Source organism: Schistocerca cancellata, chromosome 1, assembly GCF_023864275.1.
Source record: "Schistocerca cancellata isolate TAMUIC-IGC-003103 chromosome 1, iqSchCanc2.1, whole genome shotgun sequence".
Classification (NCBI taxonomy): Eukaryota; Metazoa; Arthropoda; class Insecta; order Orthoptera; family Acrididae; genus Schistocerca; species Schistocerca cancellata.
Genome location: NC_064626.1, coordinates 1,139,938,427 through 1,139,956,046, shown reverse-complemented (window position 1 = coordinate 1,139,956,046; position 17,620 = coordinate 1,139,938,427). Strand labels below are relative to the sequence as shown.

The window sequence follows — 17,620 nt, the reverse complement described above, 5'->3', positions numbered from 1 at the left end:
ATTTTAAATGGAAAGATCGAGCTGTGTCAATAAACGCTCAGTGGTGGCGCCTCGACCTGTTGCCACTGACCCACCCCACAGAGGGTTATGGGCGTTGAAGTCGCCCACTAAGAAGAAAGCTGGCGGCAATTGGGCTATCAGCGCAGCCAGGACATGCTGCGCGACATCACCATCCGGTGGAAGGTAAAGACTGCAGACATTAACAGCCTGTGGCGTCCACACCCGAACAGCGACAGCCTCTAAATGTGTTTGTAGAGGGACAGACTCGCTGTGCAGAGTGTGAAGGACATAGATGCAGACGCCACCAAACACCCTTTCATATGCTGCCCGGTTCGTATAATAACCCCGATAGCCACGGAGGGCGGGAGTTCGCATTGCGGGAAACCAAGTTTCCTGAAGAGCAATGCAGAAGAAAGGGTGAAGGCTGATAAGTTGTCGGAGCTCAGCTAGATGTTGGAAAAAACCGCCGCAGTTCCACTGGAGTATGAAATTTTCCATGGCTGAGAAAGGCGTGAAGGGTCTGGGAAAGCAATTTACGCCGCTTGTTCACTCGCTGCCACCGATTCAGAACCCGCACGAGTGACATCCATGGCGTCTGAGGGACCGGCGAGATCCAGGTCTTCAGCAGACGCCACAATCTCGACCTCGTCCTCAGACGCTGAGCTTGTTGGAAGCGGTGGGACGGGTGCCACCGCAATGTCGGGATTCTTGGGTACCTTTTTCTTTTTCAGCTTACTTCGCTCTGCCTTCGGTGGTTCAGGCTGGGAGCGCTTCACTGGGTCAGTCTCAGGGACGGACGACGACCGTGAGGCCCTACGACCAGGGACCGGTGGTTGTTTGAGCCACTTGCGGCTGTCTGCTTTTGTACCGGTCGGAACTTGCGAAGGGAGGTCCCCAAGGGACCCCTTCCTGGCGAGAGGAGCCGAAGAAGTCTTACGCTTCTCCGGCTGGGAAGGGGGAACTGATGTCCCCGATGATTGGGGGGGGGGGGAGGCGTTGCTCCTGAAGTAGATTGAGCAGGGGCAACAGGAAGTGAAGTGGCCCCACCATCAAGGGGGCAGGTTTGGTCTTTCGACTCTCAGAGCTGACTGGATGTGGTGCAGCTGACGCAACTGTAGCAGGAGTGACTGTGGCGGCATAAGAAGACGTCATGCGCACAGGATGAAGCCGGTCAAATTTCTGTTTTGCCTCCGTGTAGGTCAGTTGGTCCAGGGTCTTGATTTCCATTATTTTCCTTTCCTTCTGCAGAATCGGACAGTCCGGCGAGCAAGGGGGATGGTGCTCTCCGCAGTTGACACAGATGGGAGGCGGGGCACATGGAGTATCAGGATGGGATGGTCGACCACAATCGCGACATACGAGGCTGGAAGCACAGCGTGAAGACATATGGCCGAACTTCTACACTTGAAGCACCGCATCGGGGGACGGATATAGGGCTTGACATCACAACGGTACACCACCACCTTGACCTTCTCAGGTAATGTGTCACCCTCGAAGGCCAAAATGAAGGAACCGGTGGCAACTTGATGATCCCTCGGACCCCGGTGGACGCGCCGGACGAAATGGACACCTCGTCGCTCTAAGTTGGCGCGCAGCTCGTCATCGGACTGTAAAAGGAGATCCCTGAGCAAGATAATGCCCTGGACCATATTTAAGCTTTTATGGGGCGTGATATTAACTGAAACATCCCCCAGCTGCTTACAAGCGAGCAAGGCCCGTGACTGCGCAGGGGATGCTGTTTTTATCAAGACTGAACCGGACCGCATTTTGGACAAGCCCTCCACCTCCCCGAACTTGTCCTCAAAATGTTCTACAAAGAACTGAGGCTTCACAGATACAAAGGATTCACCATCAGCTCTGGTACAGACGAGATACCGGGGCGAATATGTTTCACTGGCATTCATGGACTTTCGTTCCTCCCATGGTGTGACCAGGGAGGGGAACGATTTGGGGTCATACACATTAGCTTTAAAATGAGCCCTCGAACGCTTAGAGACTGCTGGCGGCTGGCCGCCAGCGAGAGATGATGTACCACGCTTCATTGCAGGTCATCCGCCCTGATGCCACCTACTCCGACCAAGGGCCATCCCTACGGGCGCCACCCAGCCTCAGCAATAGCCATCTGGCAGGATGGCCATTGCCGGGAGTCCTGATGCCCCAGGGAGATGGGCATCTACTCCTTGGCATACGTGGGGAGTTATCGGCGCAGGCATCAGTAGAGCGATCCCTGTGTTGTCAGGGGGCTACAACCAAAAGGGTACATGGCGGCCCAACCACAACGGACTGGCTACCGTGCTGGATGTTAGGTGACATGTGGTCCATGGTCGCCGTCAGTGCAGAAAGTGGCACTGCACAGCGCAAGGTGGAAAGTGCACGCAGGAACGTATCCACGCCCAAGAGATGGAGAGCGGGCAGGACTGCAATGCAACGACAAATAAGCTGGCGAAAGGTCTGATCGCAAGATGAACACAATGCACCAAGTAAGGCGCCCTTCCCCAAACGGCTCGCTCTTCGGAAGAATTTTGAGAGATGGAGGTCAAACCCGACAGGGGGCCATCACATAAGGCCGAAACTTGTGAGACTCCATGTAGTCGCCTCTTACGACAGGCAGGAATACCGCGGGCCTATTCTAACCCCCGAACCCGCAGGGGGATGTGTGGAGCGACGAATCACGGTACACAATGTGGCGATTCGATGGCAAGGTGTGGGTAAGGCAAATGCCCGGTGAACGTCATCTGCCAGCGTTTGTAGTGCCAACAGTAAAATTCGGAGGCGGTGGTGTTATGGCGTGGTCGTGTTTTTCGTGGAAGGGGCTTTCACCCCTTGTTGTTTTGCGTGGCACTATCACAGCTTAGGCCTATATTGATGTTTTAAGCACCTCCTTGCTTCCTACTGTTGAAGAGCAATTCGGGGTTTGCGATTGCATCTTTCAACACGATCGAGCACCTGTTCATAATGCACGGACTGTGGCGGAGTGGTTACACGACAATAACATCACTGTAATGGACTGGCCTGCACCGAGTCCTGACCTGAATCCTATAGAACACCTTTGGGATGTTTTGGAAAGCCGACTTCGTGCCAGGCCTCACCGACCGACATTGATACCTCTCCTCAGTGGAGCTCTCCGTGAAGAATGGGCTGCCATTCCCCAAGAAACCTTCCAGCACCTGACTGAACGTATGCCTACGAGAGTGGAAGTTGTCATCAAGTCTAAGGGTGGGCCAAGACATTTTGAATGACAGCATTACCGATGGAGGGCGCCACGAACTTTTACATCATTCTCAGCTAGGTGTCCGGATACGTCTGATCACAGAATGTAGGCAAGACTTCCAGTCCAAATTGTATACCAATTAGATTTCTTTCAGAGTATACTGATACAATAGCACCATGCTTAGCAATTATATGCTACTGCTCGCTCGACGAAGGGAAGAATCAAAAAACTAGGACACACTGGTCACACTGGTCACTCAAGAAAGGAAACAGGAGTAATCCGCTGAATTACAGACCCAAATCGCTAACGTCGATTTGCATTAGGATTTTGGAACATACAGTGTGTTCGAACATTGTGAATTACCTCGAAGGTAATGGTCTATTGACAAAACAGTCAACACGAATTCAGAAAACTTCGATCTTGTGAAATACAACCAGCTCGCACGAAGTAAAGAGTGGAATCGACGCGGGGTCTGAAACTGATTCCATATTTCTAGATATCCAGAAGGCTTTTGACATCGTCCCTAACAAGAGACTTCTAATGAAACTGCGTGCCTATGGACTAACATTTTTCAGCTGTGCGACTGGCTCCGAGATTTCCTCTCAGAAAGGCCATAGTACGTAATAATCATAGAGTGAAATGGAAGTTATATCCGGCGTTCCCCAAATAAGTGTTATTAGCCCTCTGCTTTTCCTGATCTACATAAACGAATTAAGAGACAAACTGAACAGCCCTCTTAGATTGTTTGGAGATGATGCTGTCGTTTAGTCTAGTAAAGTCATCAGATGATCAAAATCAACAGCAAAATGACATAGATACGATATTTAAGTTGTGCGAAAGTGGCAACTGTCTCCAAATAAGGAAAAGCGTGAGGTCATCCACATGGGCACAAAAATAAATCGTTAAATTTCCATTACACGATAAATCACACAAATTGAAAAGCTGTCAATTCGACTAAATACACAGAACTACACTTACGAACAACTTAAGTTGGAAGGACCATATAGATAATTTTATGGTAAGAGACTGCCTACATTACTCTTGTTCGTCCTCTGCTACAGTACTGCTGTGCTGTATGGGATCCTTACCAGAAAGGACTGACGGAGGACGTCGATAAAGTTCAAAGAAGGGCAGCTCGTTTTGTGTTATTGCGAAAAAGGAGAGTGTGTGTCATGGATATTAGAAGCTAGTTGGGATGGCAATCATGAAAGCAGAGGCGTTTTACGTTGAGACGAGATCTTTTCACGAAATTTCTGTCACGAACTTTCTTCTCTGTATGTGAAGATATTTTACTGTCGCCTGCCTACCTAGGACGAAACGATGATTATAATAAAATGCCGCGAGGTTATAAGAGTCATGAAATACATCCTAAAATCGTGTCGGACCTCCTTTTGTCCGGCGTAGTGCAGCAACTCGACGGGGCTTCGACTCAAGTCTTCGGGAGTCCCCTGCAGAAATACTGAACCATGCTGCCTCTACAGCCGTCCGTAACTGCGAAAGTGCTGGCGGTGCAGGATGTTGTGCACAAATTGACCTTTCTATTAAGTCCCATAAATGTTCGATGGGGTTCATGTCGGGCGATCTGGGTGTCTAAATCATTCGCTAGAATTGTCCATAATGTTCTTCAAACCAAACGCGAACAATTGAGGCCTGGTGGCATGGCGGGTTGTCATCCGTAAAAACTCCATCGTTGTTTGGGGACATGAAGTGCAAAAATGGCTGCTAATAGTCTCAAAGTAGCGGAACATAACCATTTCCAGTCAGTGATCGTTTCAGTTGGACCAGAGGACCCAGCCCATTCCATGCATGCACAGTCCACACCATTGTGGAGCCACCACCAGCTTGCACAGTGCTTTGTTGACAACATGGTCCATGGCTTCGTGGGGTCTGCACCACAGTAGAACCTTACCATCAGAGCTCACCCATTGAAATCGGGGCTCACCTGACCAGGCCACGGTTTTCCAGTCATCTAGGGGTCCAACCGATACCGTCACGATCCCTGGAGGCGATGTCGTGCTGTTAGCAAAGATACTCGCCTCGGTCGTCTGCTGCCATAGCCCATTAACGCCAGATGTCGCTGCACTGTCCTAACGGATACGTTCGTCGTACGTCCCTCATTGATTTCTGGGGTTATTTCAAGCAGTATTGCTTGTCTGTCAGATTGCGTTGTCCGAGGTGAGAGGTGATGCCTGAAAATTGGTATTCTCGGCACACTCTTGACTCTTTGGATCTCGGAACACTGAATTCCCTAACGATTTCCGAAATGGAATGACGCATGCGTCTAGCTCCAACTAGCATTCTGCGTTCGAAGTCTGTTAATTCCCGTCGTGCGGCCATAACCACGTCGGAAACCTCACATGAATCATCTGAGCACAAATGACATCTCGGCCTTTTGGACTTTGTGTAAACGATACTACCGTCATCTATATATGGGCACATCGCTATCCAATGATTTCTGTTACCTGAGTGTAAGAGAAATCAGAGCTCGTATAGAATGATTTAAGTGTTCATTTTTCCCATGCTCTGTTAGATCGTGGATCGGTAGAGAAACAGTTTGAAGAACCCCCTGCCAGGCACCTAAGTGTGAACTGCAGAGTAGTCACGTTGCTGTAGATGTAGGTGAACAGTTGGGATTAACTAAATTCTGTTCGCAGTTTCTACCGGTAAGTTTTTTTCTCCCTCATCAATAATATAATTCGTAACAAGGGGCTCATCACAAAAATTTCGAAGTCAGAGACCTAGCGCCAACCCCGTGGTTTTAAGATTTTGGTAAACACTTTTCTTGGTATGCCTGCAGACTTCCTCAACATGTTTCACAATGTAATCATCAGTGAGATCAGCCAACTGGCGAAAACAATTCATTTGAACGAGTTTGGTGAAAGGATGTCTGCGCGTGTCTGCGATTCCTGCCGATGCCAGGGGAACTTGTAACGAGGTAACACGAGGCGTGCTATCAGCACCGAGAATCTCTACAGGCAAGGCCAACCACATCCAACCTACCGCACCTGTTTTGCAACATCTTGGGACGGAGCAGTAGCTCAGCAAATGTACTGACACACATCTCTTTTCTTCGTTTATACGAGAGAAATCTATCATATCATTGGAGGGCGTAAATAGTTTCCCCACATTATTGTTCCAGTGGAAAAAAAAACAACCACCGACAGTGATACGTAATGCAGAACTTCCGCGAGATTACGTGGAACTACAAAACACAATGAGCCATGATACTGTGCGGAAGTCTGAGGATTTTCCCAGATTATGTAAGACCTCAAAACAAACATAACGAGCAAACAAACGGTTGTTTGGACCAATCCTACATAAACCAGATAGGTTTTAAATAAACCTTACACGTTCTTAGATACAACTACAGCGAAAGATATTTAGCATTGTGATACTTTCGGGTGATGTTTTTTTTTATCAGTTAAACAATCATCCACCATTAACATCGATTGGTAGGTAAAAGATTTCCTCTAGTCCAGTGTTATGCGCGCTCTACGGCCTTCAGCTAGGAGCACCAATGTCGCTCCTGCAAGTTTTCTAATGCCTGAGACCCCCCTGCCACTACTTCATCGTCTCTATCTACTTTTCTCTTGTGGAATCCAGCAGAAAGTATATTGGGCATAAATTCTTGTCTAGCTTTACAATCGTCCACTTCCGTCGCCTGTCCCAGTACCATCACGATTTGCACCTGCACACCGAAGTGCGGTTCTTCATCGGCTGTTGGCCCCAATACACCGTTAACCTGATGCTCTCCAACAGTCTGGCATTAGGCAACTGTGCGCTCGACACTGTGTTCGCAGAAACGTGGTGAAGTCGGAGACAAGAGGTGAAAGAGAGGATACGAAACGACGTGCAAGTGCTAGTTGTTATGGTGTAAGATGTGGGCTTTTTTCTGGTGAGTATTTGTAAGTTAATTTTTTTTCCGTACGACGTGAAGATATCGTCTCAGGATACGAAAGAAATTACAATTTAACATTAATTGTTTTACTTTATTTGCTAGATGGTAACTAAGGTAGTGGAGGTTTTTTTCTTGTTGCGCCGCTAGTACTGCTGTACGCTACTCGGTCGGTCGGTCGGTCGGTCTCGGTCTCTCTCTCTCTCTCTCTCTCTCTCTCTCTCTCTCGTGTGTGTGTGTGTGTGTGTGTGTGTGTGTGTGAGAGAGAGAGAGAGAGAGAGATGAGAGAGAGAGAGAGAGATCGGTGCGAATGCAGCCACCTTCCGGGGCTGTGGGCGATGACACAGACGTGAGACTCCGGACAGTTTAATTTCGCGACATCGGTGACGTTCTAGAAAAGTTTCTCTTGCCTCTTCTTGAAAGTGTGGCCTGTGATTATCTGTACATAGGGGATGCGGGCATCGATTCACAAAATTGGAGCCTGTTGTTTTGAACGATTTCATTTTAAGTCTTGTTTAATGACAGCGTTTTCTCAAATTGAGGTATGAATACAGGATTTCGGGTATGGCGTTAAGTGGAATAGATAGACTTGAGAAGCTAATGGAATTTCCTGTAAGAACATTTCTGAAAGCGCTGTTGAATGAAAGAAGTTTATTTTACTGAGTGGGTGTGAAAGCGAATATGATTAATTTAAAGTCTGAACACGACACTGCCCTGCACTACACTGCACTTATGAGGGCCAATTACGATTTCGTTTTGCAGTTGCCAGCGCAGTTCGTATAATCATTTTTCACGTAAGTAAAGAAAAAACAAACTACGTGAGGTTTGGTTGGGACTAAAACCTGTGTCATGTTAGTGATGTACAATATTCTTATGCAGTTATGGTGGAGACTGGACTAGTAGACATCTAAAAGCAGTTTGGAAAATTTTGCTTCTGGACCTGTTTTTGTCGGAATGAATTTAAAGCTGTCGATTGTTAAGTCAAACGCGTCTGCCTCCTCGAATCACTTCAGCAGTACGCCCTCGACTGGACTCTGTGACGACGGTGTCGGCCGACCGTTGCTCGGTTTATCTGCTATGTCCGTTTCTCCATTACCAAACTACGAGTACTTCACACAACTCCGCACATTGTCGACGTCCGTTACAGTGTCCCCGTACACTTTTTTCACGGATGAGTTTAAAAGAACTTTAAAATGATACGTAAAAAAGCGAAACCTCGAATTTTTGGAAAGTGGTTTCGACCTCTACGTTCAACGATGGCGCAAACGTCTAAATGTGCAGAGTGACTATGCTGATAGTGGACAGTTAAGGCTGCGGTCTGCACTAATTCCCCCGTTATATGTTCATTATTATACTTCATGACGCAGGAGCATTACTTTTTCGATCCAGCCTCCTACTGCCTGAAGTTTTTGTGGATTGGAGATCGCTTCTCTTCTAAGCACAGACAGATCCTACGGGACAGAACGGTATTACGAGCTACTGTGCGTGTTGTGGGGCCAGACGTGAGTCAGCCCCGGGCGGCAGAGCGCGTCCCGACAGGAAGCGGGCGCTTACACACACACAGGGGGCTGGGACTGCCCGCCGCCCACCGCCTGATCCGCCGCCCAGGCGCTGCCTCGGAGCTGCCGGCCACTTCCTGCGGCTGAGAATGTTCCTCCGCGCTGATTCACATGGCGGGCGAGCCAGCCTATTTGCACAACTCGGCCTGATGAGCCCGCTGCCTACGCCTTCGTCAGCGGGCCAAAGGAGTTGCGGAGACAATTAACACGTCTGAGTCACACGCAGAACCTAATTTTATCCGCCATTCGTCGGGTCGACAGGAACACACTCTTCCCATTCACAAATCTGGAATGTAGAGACTAGCCCTTCTATTAAGGATGTACATCACTGAGCATCTTTACACCGTTCAAATATTCGTCTTACTGCGCCATATCGTTTCTAGCACCTATGTGGTACTAATCAATTATTTTGACGCTAATGATCGCCTTTCTCTCTTCGAATGTATACTTTTTTGTGTTGCTAGATACAGCTTCTCGCCTTGGAGGACGCGAAAACGACTGCACCATCCGAAATGATTTTATGGATACACCGAAGGTATTTAGTGATTGACGTGTAACGAAGAGAAGAAGTGTTCTTTTCTATCGTATCTGCGCTACAAAATACAGCAGCTTACGTTTCCTGCGAAAGTTTTTCCACAATGGCGCAAGATGGTTATCCACCGCGTATCTTCGAGTACGGTAAAACGCCGTATGTTCAGTTATTTGCGACTCGGTAAATGCAGTGGCCAGTCTGAAGACGAGGCTGGCTTCGAATGACGCAAGTGTCATCACAGCAAGACGGTGAGACGGCGCGAGCAGCGCATGCAAATCTTTCTGCCGATTGTCAGCTCCTTGAGCCGCAGCAGACCAGTGTCTAATGAGTTTTACTTTCCTACCGCACACAAGTCTCCCTCCCTCATTTGTTACCACGAGGCAAAAGGAGAATTTGTACACCTTTTCAGCTTCATTTCGACATTTCTAGCATTCTGGCATGGCTTGAACTCTCAATAGTAACTCCGTGAGAGAAAGGAGAAGACAACTGTTTCACAAAACTGAAGAAGATTCGGGCATTGCACTTGTCTCAATTTAGCTATTTTCGATCCACTGCCATGTCACGTAGATCGACAGCGCTGTGGGTGTGGTTTTCTTCCTAGTTCCGTAGCAGTCACTGGCTATGTTGTTCTCGCACTAACTTATGACTCCGTAACACGAGAAAGCGGCTTTAGAAGAGCAAAGCGAACATTTATCGACCAGGCAGTGAAAGACAGCTTTTTTACGCCAAACATTCACTTATTAGCCTCGCCAGAGGCCAACATTTCGCAGGGAGCGGAGTCCGTCCCTCAGGCACGACTGCGAGTACCTGTCCAGGGCTGCCATCGGAGTCTAAACGTTTTCCCGCCAAACCTCTACACTAGTGGCAATAGGTGGACGCAAAAGTGTGTTAAATTTTGTGAAAACGAGGCTACTCCAACGGTACGTACTTGAACCCCTTCAGATTTCCCACTGCCTTTGTGGCACTGACCTACAGAAAGATGACTTCTTTAGCAATCCACACTACATTCCACGTATTTTTTTGTCCAGTTTGTCCAGAAGGAATGCCTAGTGTCTAGGCAAGCCGTTTTCACGATGTAGAGCCTTCGTCTTACTGCTTTGGCTGCTGTTTCGTTTCGTGAGGTGAGGTGATTGGCGAACTTAACGTCCACAATAACGAAAGTCACAGAACGGAGTGCGCAGCTCGTGGTCGTGCGGTAGCGTTCTCGCTTCCCGCGCCCGGGTTACCGGGTTCGATTCCCGTCGGGGTCAGGGATTTTCTCTGCCTCGTGATGACTGGGTGTTGTGTGATGTCCTTAGGTTAGTTAGGTTTAAGTAGTTCTAAGTTCTAGGGGTTTGATGACCATAGATGTTAAGTCCCATAGTGCTCAGAGCCATTTGAACCATTTGAAGCACAGAACGGAAGACTAATTCTTCTGGAATGGTCCAAACATGGCATAGCAATTATTTTTCGCAACTGTTTTTGGTGTTTGGTCATCACGTAACAAATGTCGCACTAAACTCTTTCTTTTGATACTCAGTTATTTCATACGAACCATCTACCAATATCATACAGCGCAATCTCTCGCTCGAAGTTTTCAAGGGTGGTACCTGTATTCAGACGTCATTCAGATGGCCTTTTTTTTAATGTCAAAAATAAAGAAAGAAGCTCCTTATAAACCGTCACCAACACCGGACAAACTTCTCTTACTGAAAAATACAGTTGAAACACAATTTTGTGAGTCTGCATTATAAATTACCCAGTCGAATGAAGAACGCACAGCATGAATTCTGCAAAAAGTCCTATAAACAAAACTGTCAGATGAAGTTGACACTGTGTGTTTTCTTGCAGTAACAAAATAAATTTACATCGATATCGCCTCGTCAGGACGAGAAATTTTATCCTTACTCTCGTGTGAACTTACAGTGTCCCAGGTGTACCTGAACTTATAGCTGTCCCAGGTGTAGCTTGAAGACGCAGCGCTCTCCATACATTAATTTTTAATAAGCGTTATCATTTCAGTTTCTAACAGCCGTCTTATTGCAACGAACTAAGAGGAGGAGGAGAAAAAGACGAAACAAAAGTGAAAAAGAAATGGAAACGAAAAAGAGGAAGGAAACGACGAAGAAAAACCGCGAGGGAAAAGAAGAAACAGAACGAGAAGTGCATAATAGCTGGTCAGCGATACCATTTTTGAGACCTGCAGGTATCTTAAGCACGAGGCAATATTTCCTGTCGACGCAAGGCGTCGGTATCGCCACTCTGGTTACAGACGTCACTCAAAGCGCGAGTGGAATGGCAGAAAACTGACGGCCAGCTGTGAGCGACTGCAGACAGTCACGGCACAACACAGGCGCTGGCGTCGGTTGCGTCACACACACGGCCCCGCGCCTGGCCGCTAGCAGCCAGCTGCAGATGGAGGACACGAGATACAGCGGCGAGAAAGCGTCACGCACCGGCAGTAGCTGCAGGTGCCCCACGCATCGCCGTCACCATTTTGAGCTGTCGCTGAGAAATCGTAGCAAAGGCAGATTCAAATTACGACGGGGAAAATAGAAATAACAGATCCTGAAAGATGTACCTGTAACACTGAATTCCGTGCATCTGCAAATACAGGCAACAAGGACCGCGTACAAGAATGAAATGTGCATCACAGTTTGTGCTATTTGCAGAGACATCGTACTGCAGAAATCTTGTACAGCAGTTCTGGTTAAAGTGAAACCTAATTCATGAGTTAAAACTTCAGGGCTGAGAGGCCGTGGTCGATCTCTAAAACTTATTCTTTGACGTTTCGTTGCCAACATCTTCCCAGATCGACCACGGCCTCGGAGTCCGGAAGTTTTAACTAAAGAAGGCGCCGGCCGTGAAAGCCTACAAGTTATGATGCTGTCATCGCCGTCAGTTCGAAGACTGCTTTGCTTTGATGCAACTCTTCAAGTTAATTTATCCTGTGGAACCCTCTTCATCTCCGAATACCTACTACAGTTTGAATCTGCTTACTCTAATCGCGCCTACGTCCCCGTCTACAATCTCTAATTCCCACAGTTCCTTCCATCGCCTAACTGACAATTTCTTCATGCTTCGGGAAGTCGCATATCAACTGATCCCTTCTTTCACTCAAGCTATACCACAAATTTCTCCTTTTCCCGATTCCATTCAGTACCAGGCTCAGTGTACCGAACACTGTCTAAAAAGAAATCTTGTTCGACTCGTATTCCGAAGAACGTTTAAAAAAAACATTCCTCGTTCAGCCTTCGTGACATTTTCCTGTAGCGCAGCAAATGAATGTCACAACGTGGGGCGAATCTAAGAACGTTCTACGGCAACTTTCTGTTTACCAAGAAATATGATCCAGTTTTCCTATTTCTTAGCGCAGAAAGGAAAGAAAGCACATCATTAAAACCTGTCAGTTTATGGCACGATCTGAAAATGTAGATATGCATTTACTTAGGTAAAAAGACAAAGTCTACTAGAAATCCCTGGATATCATAGGAGAAACTGAAGTTAACTGATGAAAGGAGAAAATGTAAAAATGCAGCAAATGAAGCAGGCGAAACGAAATACAAACGTTTAAAAAATCAAACTGACAAGAAGTGCAAAATGGCTAAGCAGGAATGGCTAGAGAACAATGTAAGGATTTAGAAGCACATACAACTAGAAGAATGATAGACACCGTCTATAGGAAAATTAAAGAGGCCCTTGGAGGAAAAAGAAGCAGCTGTATGAATATCAAGAGCTCTGATGGAAAACCAGTCCTCAGCGGAGGGCGGAAAGCTTAAAGGTGGGAGGAGTATATTAAGGGTCTATACAAGAGAGATGAACTTGAAGTTATATTACATCTACATCTACATCTATACTCCGCGAGCCACCTTACGGTGTGTGGCGGAGGGTACTTATTGTACCACTATCTGATCCCCCCTTCCCTGTTCCATTCACGAATTGTGCGTGGGAAGAACGACTGCTTGTAAGTCTCCGTATTTGCTCTAATTTCTCGGATCTTTTCGTTGTGATCATTACGCGAGATATATGTGGGCGGTAGTAATATGTTGCCCATCTCTTCCCGGAATGTGCTCTCTCGTAATTTCGATAATAAACCTCTCCGTATTGCGTAACGCCTTTCTTGAAGTGTCCGCCACTGGAGCTTGTTCAGCATCTCCGTAACGCTCTCGCGCTGACTAAATGTCCCCATGACGAATCGCGCTGCTATTCGCTGGATCATGAAAGGGAAATGGACGGAGATGAAGATGAGATGTGACATATGATACTGCGTGAAGAATTGACAGAGCTCTGAAAGATCTAAGTCGAAACAAGGCCCCGGGTAGACGATATTTCCTCAGAACTACTGATAGCCTTGGGAGAGCCAGCTATGACATAACTGCTCGATGTATGAGACAGGCGAAGCCCCCGAGACTTCAAGAGGAACATAACAATCCCAATTCCGAAGAAAGCAGGTGCTGACCGGTAAGGACATTACCGTACTATTAGTTTAATAAGTCGTGGTTGCAAAATGATAACACGAATTCATACGAAAGAATGGAAAAAACTGGGAGAGGCCGACCTCAATCAGTTTGGATCCTGGAGAAATGTGGGAACACGTGTAGCAACACTGTCCCTACGATTTATCTTAGAACATACGTTACGGAGAAACAAACCTATGTTTATAGCATTGTTGACTTAGAGAAAGCTTTTGGCAATGCTGACTTTAATACTCCGTTTGAAATTCTAAAGGTAGGCAGGGATAAAATACAGCTAGTGAAAGGCTATTTACAATTTTGACAGAAACCAGACGTCACTTGTAAAGACTCGAGGGGAATGAAAGTGAGGCAGTGTTTGAAAAGGGAGGGAGACAGGGTTGTAGACTATTCTAATATTATTCAATCTGTACAATGAGCAAGCAGTAAAGGAAAAGAATGAAATATCTGGAGTGTGAATTGAAGTCCAGGGAGAAAAAATAAGAAGTTTTAAGGTCTGCAGTCCTGTCAAAGACAGCAAAGGACTTGGAGGAGAGTTTGTTTTGAAAGCTAGTGACCGGTTTTTGACATTATTCGGCTAGTCAGGCAGCAGAAGCCGGCCGAGATACTAGCAGCAACCGATTTTGTGATATTTTGATAGTTGCTAACCAAGAGCGAATTGTATAATTTCATCTCTGTACGCTGATAATTAGTTTCTTCAGTTTGTGTGTGTTAATTTAATATTTAATAGACACAGTTCTCGCGTTTTCGTTTGCGTCGGAAAGTCAACTGATTTTGGGATATATACAGGTTCCTAAATGGGGCGAATTACTTAGTCTCACCTGAGTGCTTCCGTAGTCCGGTGTTTCAATTTCTGCGTATTAATCTAGTTCATTAGACACAGTTCTTGCGTTTTCCTCCGTGTCTATCCTGCCTCGGGCATGGATGTGTGTGATGTCCTTAGGTTAGTTAGGTTTAATTAGTTCTAAGTTCTAGACGACTGATGATGTCAGAAGTTAAGTCGCATAGTGCTCAGAGCCATTTTGAACATCCGTGTCTACAGCAGAGTTCCTTAGCCGATAGTCCTTGTTTGTCTGTGTAGTGTAGTTTTCCACGGTCTTAAGTATGGGTAGGGTCCGTGATTTGTGTGTGCAGATGCGAGCCGAGTTGGTGACACTTCGCTCTCATCTCCAGGCTGTGATGGCTTCGGTTACACAGCTTGGAGCTGCAGTGAATGGGCACCACTGTTGTGAGCCAGCTGTGGGGATCCAATGTGTGGCTGACACTCTCGCTCAGCCACATGCAGTCGCCTGTCCCGCTTCACAGGGAACCTCTCAGCCTGCAAGATCTGGGGAATCACAGAGGGTGGGATTATTTGTAGTTGGCAGATCCAATGTCAGGCACATTATGAGGCCCCTTAGGGACATGGTTGCCAAGGAGGGGAAGATGGCCAATGTGCACTCCATGTGTGTACCAGGTTGAATCATTCCAGACGTGGAGCGAGTTGTTCCAGATGCCATGAGAAGCACAGGATGCAGTTCCGGAAGTAATACTTTCAATCACACGATTTAGTAATCTGCCTATTTCAATATGCTAACGAGCAGTTGAAGACCTTTCTATATCTACATCTACGTGATTACTCTGCCATTCACAATTAAGTGCCTGGCACAGGGTTCATCGAACTTCTCTACTGTTCCACACACTAACAGCGCGCGGGAAGAACGAACACTGAAATCTTTCCGTGCAAGTTATGCTTCTCCTATACTATGAAAATCATTTCTCCCTACGTAGGTTATCACCAACAAAGTATTTTCACACTCTGAGGAAAAAGTTGGTAACTGAAATTTCATGACACAAACCTGCCGCGGCCACAAATGCCGTTCTTTTAATGACTGCCTCTCCAATTCGCACATTATATCCGTGGCACACACTGCCCCATTTCCAATTCGCGCATCATATCCGTGCCACACTCTCTCCCCTACTTCGCGATAATAGTCGCCATTATTCGAACTTTTTCGATGTCCTCTGTCAATCAAATTTGATGCGGATCACACACCACTTGTCGGGGAATGAAGACTCCTCAGCCATCTGTTGGTGTTCTGTTAAGTCTGTACATTGTGCTGCCCTCTGCAGCGGATATATTTAAACTATAACTGTAAAATGGACGTGTGAGAATAAAGGTGTGTGTGAGCAGAAGTTTTACTGTGTCCTTGATTTCACTAGTGTGTAGCAACATTTTGGTGCCGAAACCCGGAAGAACATGAAGAGATAGAGTGCTACTACACATTAAAGAGGACTCGACGCCGGCGGAGAAGGTTTTGAGCGACTTCAATCTCAAAATCCGGTCACGTCACGCCACGTTCAGCTCACACAGATAAGTTGCGGCATTGCTCTGAAACTGTAGCAAAGGACACTGCGGGGCAATTGATTTGTATGTGATGTTACTTGGTGCATGTTTGTTGGTGGCAGAGCAATAGAGGGCAGTTGGCGTATTATTTGCAAAGCACAAATGGGACTTGCTAAAGTATTGGTAGACTGCAGCGCCATCTGTTAGCAACAGCGACCACTACTAAAGGTCGCGGAAGTTGAAAACTGCACGGTCGCGTCATCTGTTGAGAACTACAAACACCACTAGGGGGCTGCTAACGGTTCACACTCTAGGACAGCGCCATCCCTTAGCGATAGCATCCAACTGACGGGGTGTCTTGACCCTGAACGCACTCTCGCGGCAGAAAGCAAAACCACCAACTCACCATGGCAGAAGCAGTAGCTACGAACTTGGGGAGGCTGCGCCGGAAGCGGACGACCTTGCGATCGAATGCGACGCGTTTCGTCAGCCAAATAAACGCCTTCGATGGTTCTACAGCTGCAGAAGAAGTAGAACACTTGCAGGAACGCCTTCAGGAAACAGTAGAAGAGTTGACCCGACTCAACGATACAATACAGGACTTGCTGGATGACTCTGAATACGAAGCCGACACGGAAGCTTGTGAGGAATATACTGATAAATGCAAACGGGCCCTCCGAAAGGCGAAAGGCCTTCTAGGAGGAGCGCGCTCAGGAGACAGAAACTCGACGTCAGCGGCTCAACAACACGCCTGTATGGACATAAAATTGCCTACTATCAAACTGCACCCATTTTCAGGGGACATAGAAGCTTGGCCTCGATTTTGGGAGCAATTCACAGCTTCCATAGACGAGAATCCGATGGTGTCAACAATGAACAAGCATGTATTCCTCCGAGGTTACCTTGATGGGGAACCTAAGGACTTGGTCGATGGCATTGCTGTTACAGCTGATACATATGAGCAGACTAAGCAAATTTTGAAATCCAAATATGGGGATAAGAACAGAATTATCCAAAGTCACCTGGATTTCTTGGAGAATCTTAACACTTCGACTTCAGGCAGTCCTGAGGCTCTCAATTCCACCTACATTGAGTGCCATAAGCGCATCCAAGCACTACGAGCTCTAGGAGAATATGTGGACTCTTATGGAAGAGTGCTTGCACCCAAACTTCTTCGAGCCTTTCCTGAAGAAATTTGCAAAAATTGGCTTGTTCATGCCCGAAGGCAAAAGATTGAAGAAGGGAACCTCACCCACCTTATGGAGTTCTTAAATGAAGAGGTGGAAGGAGCTATCAACACACGCAAAATTCGTGGAGATACTGTACCACGCGAAAATTACGTACCAACAGCATCTGCCTTCCATGTAAAGGTTAAAACGAAGAGGGACAAGAAGAAGCAACAGAATTCAGGGCCCTTCTGTGTGTATTGCGGCGAAAGAGGGCACTGGGGCCAAGACTGCCAAAAGATTGCAAGCTTGCAGGCAAGAATCGACGCCCTCAAGACAATGAACCGTTGCTTTCTATGCCTGAGACGTGGCCACAACAGAAATCAGTGTTTCAAACGGGGAAAAGCGTCCTGTGCGAAATGTAAGGGGGAGCATCACATTTCTATCTGTAGTAGCCATACCACAACAGTAAATAAAATT

At 47.0% G+C, this 17,620-nt stretch overlaps 1 protein-coding gene across 1 annotated transcript in view; it reads right to left on the bottom strand.

Moving 5' to 3' along the window:
• LOC126092870 (uncharacterized) overlaps positions 1–17,620 on the bottom strand; it is a 551,522-nt gene that overhangs the window by 225,432 nt on the left and 308,470 nt on the right. The window lies entirely within an intron of this gene.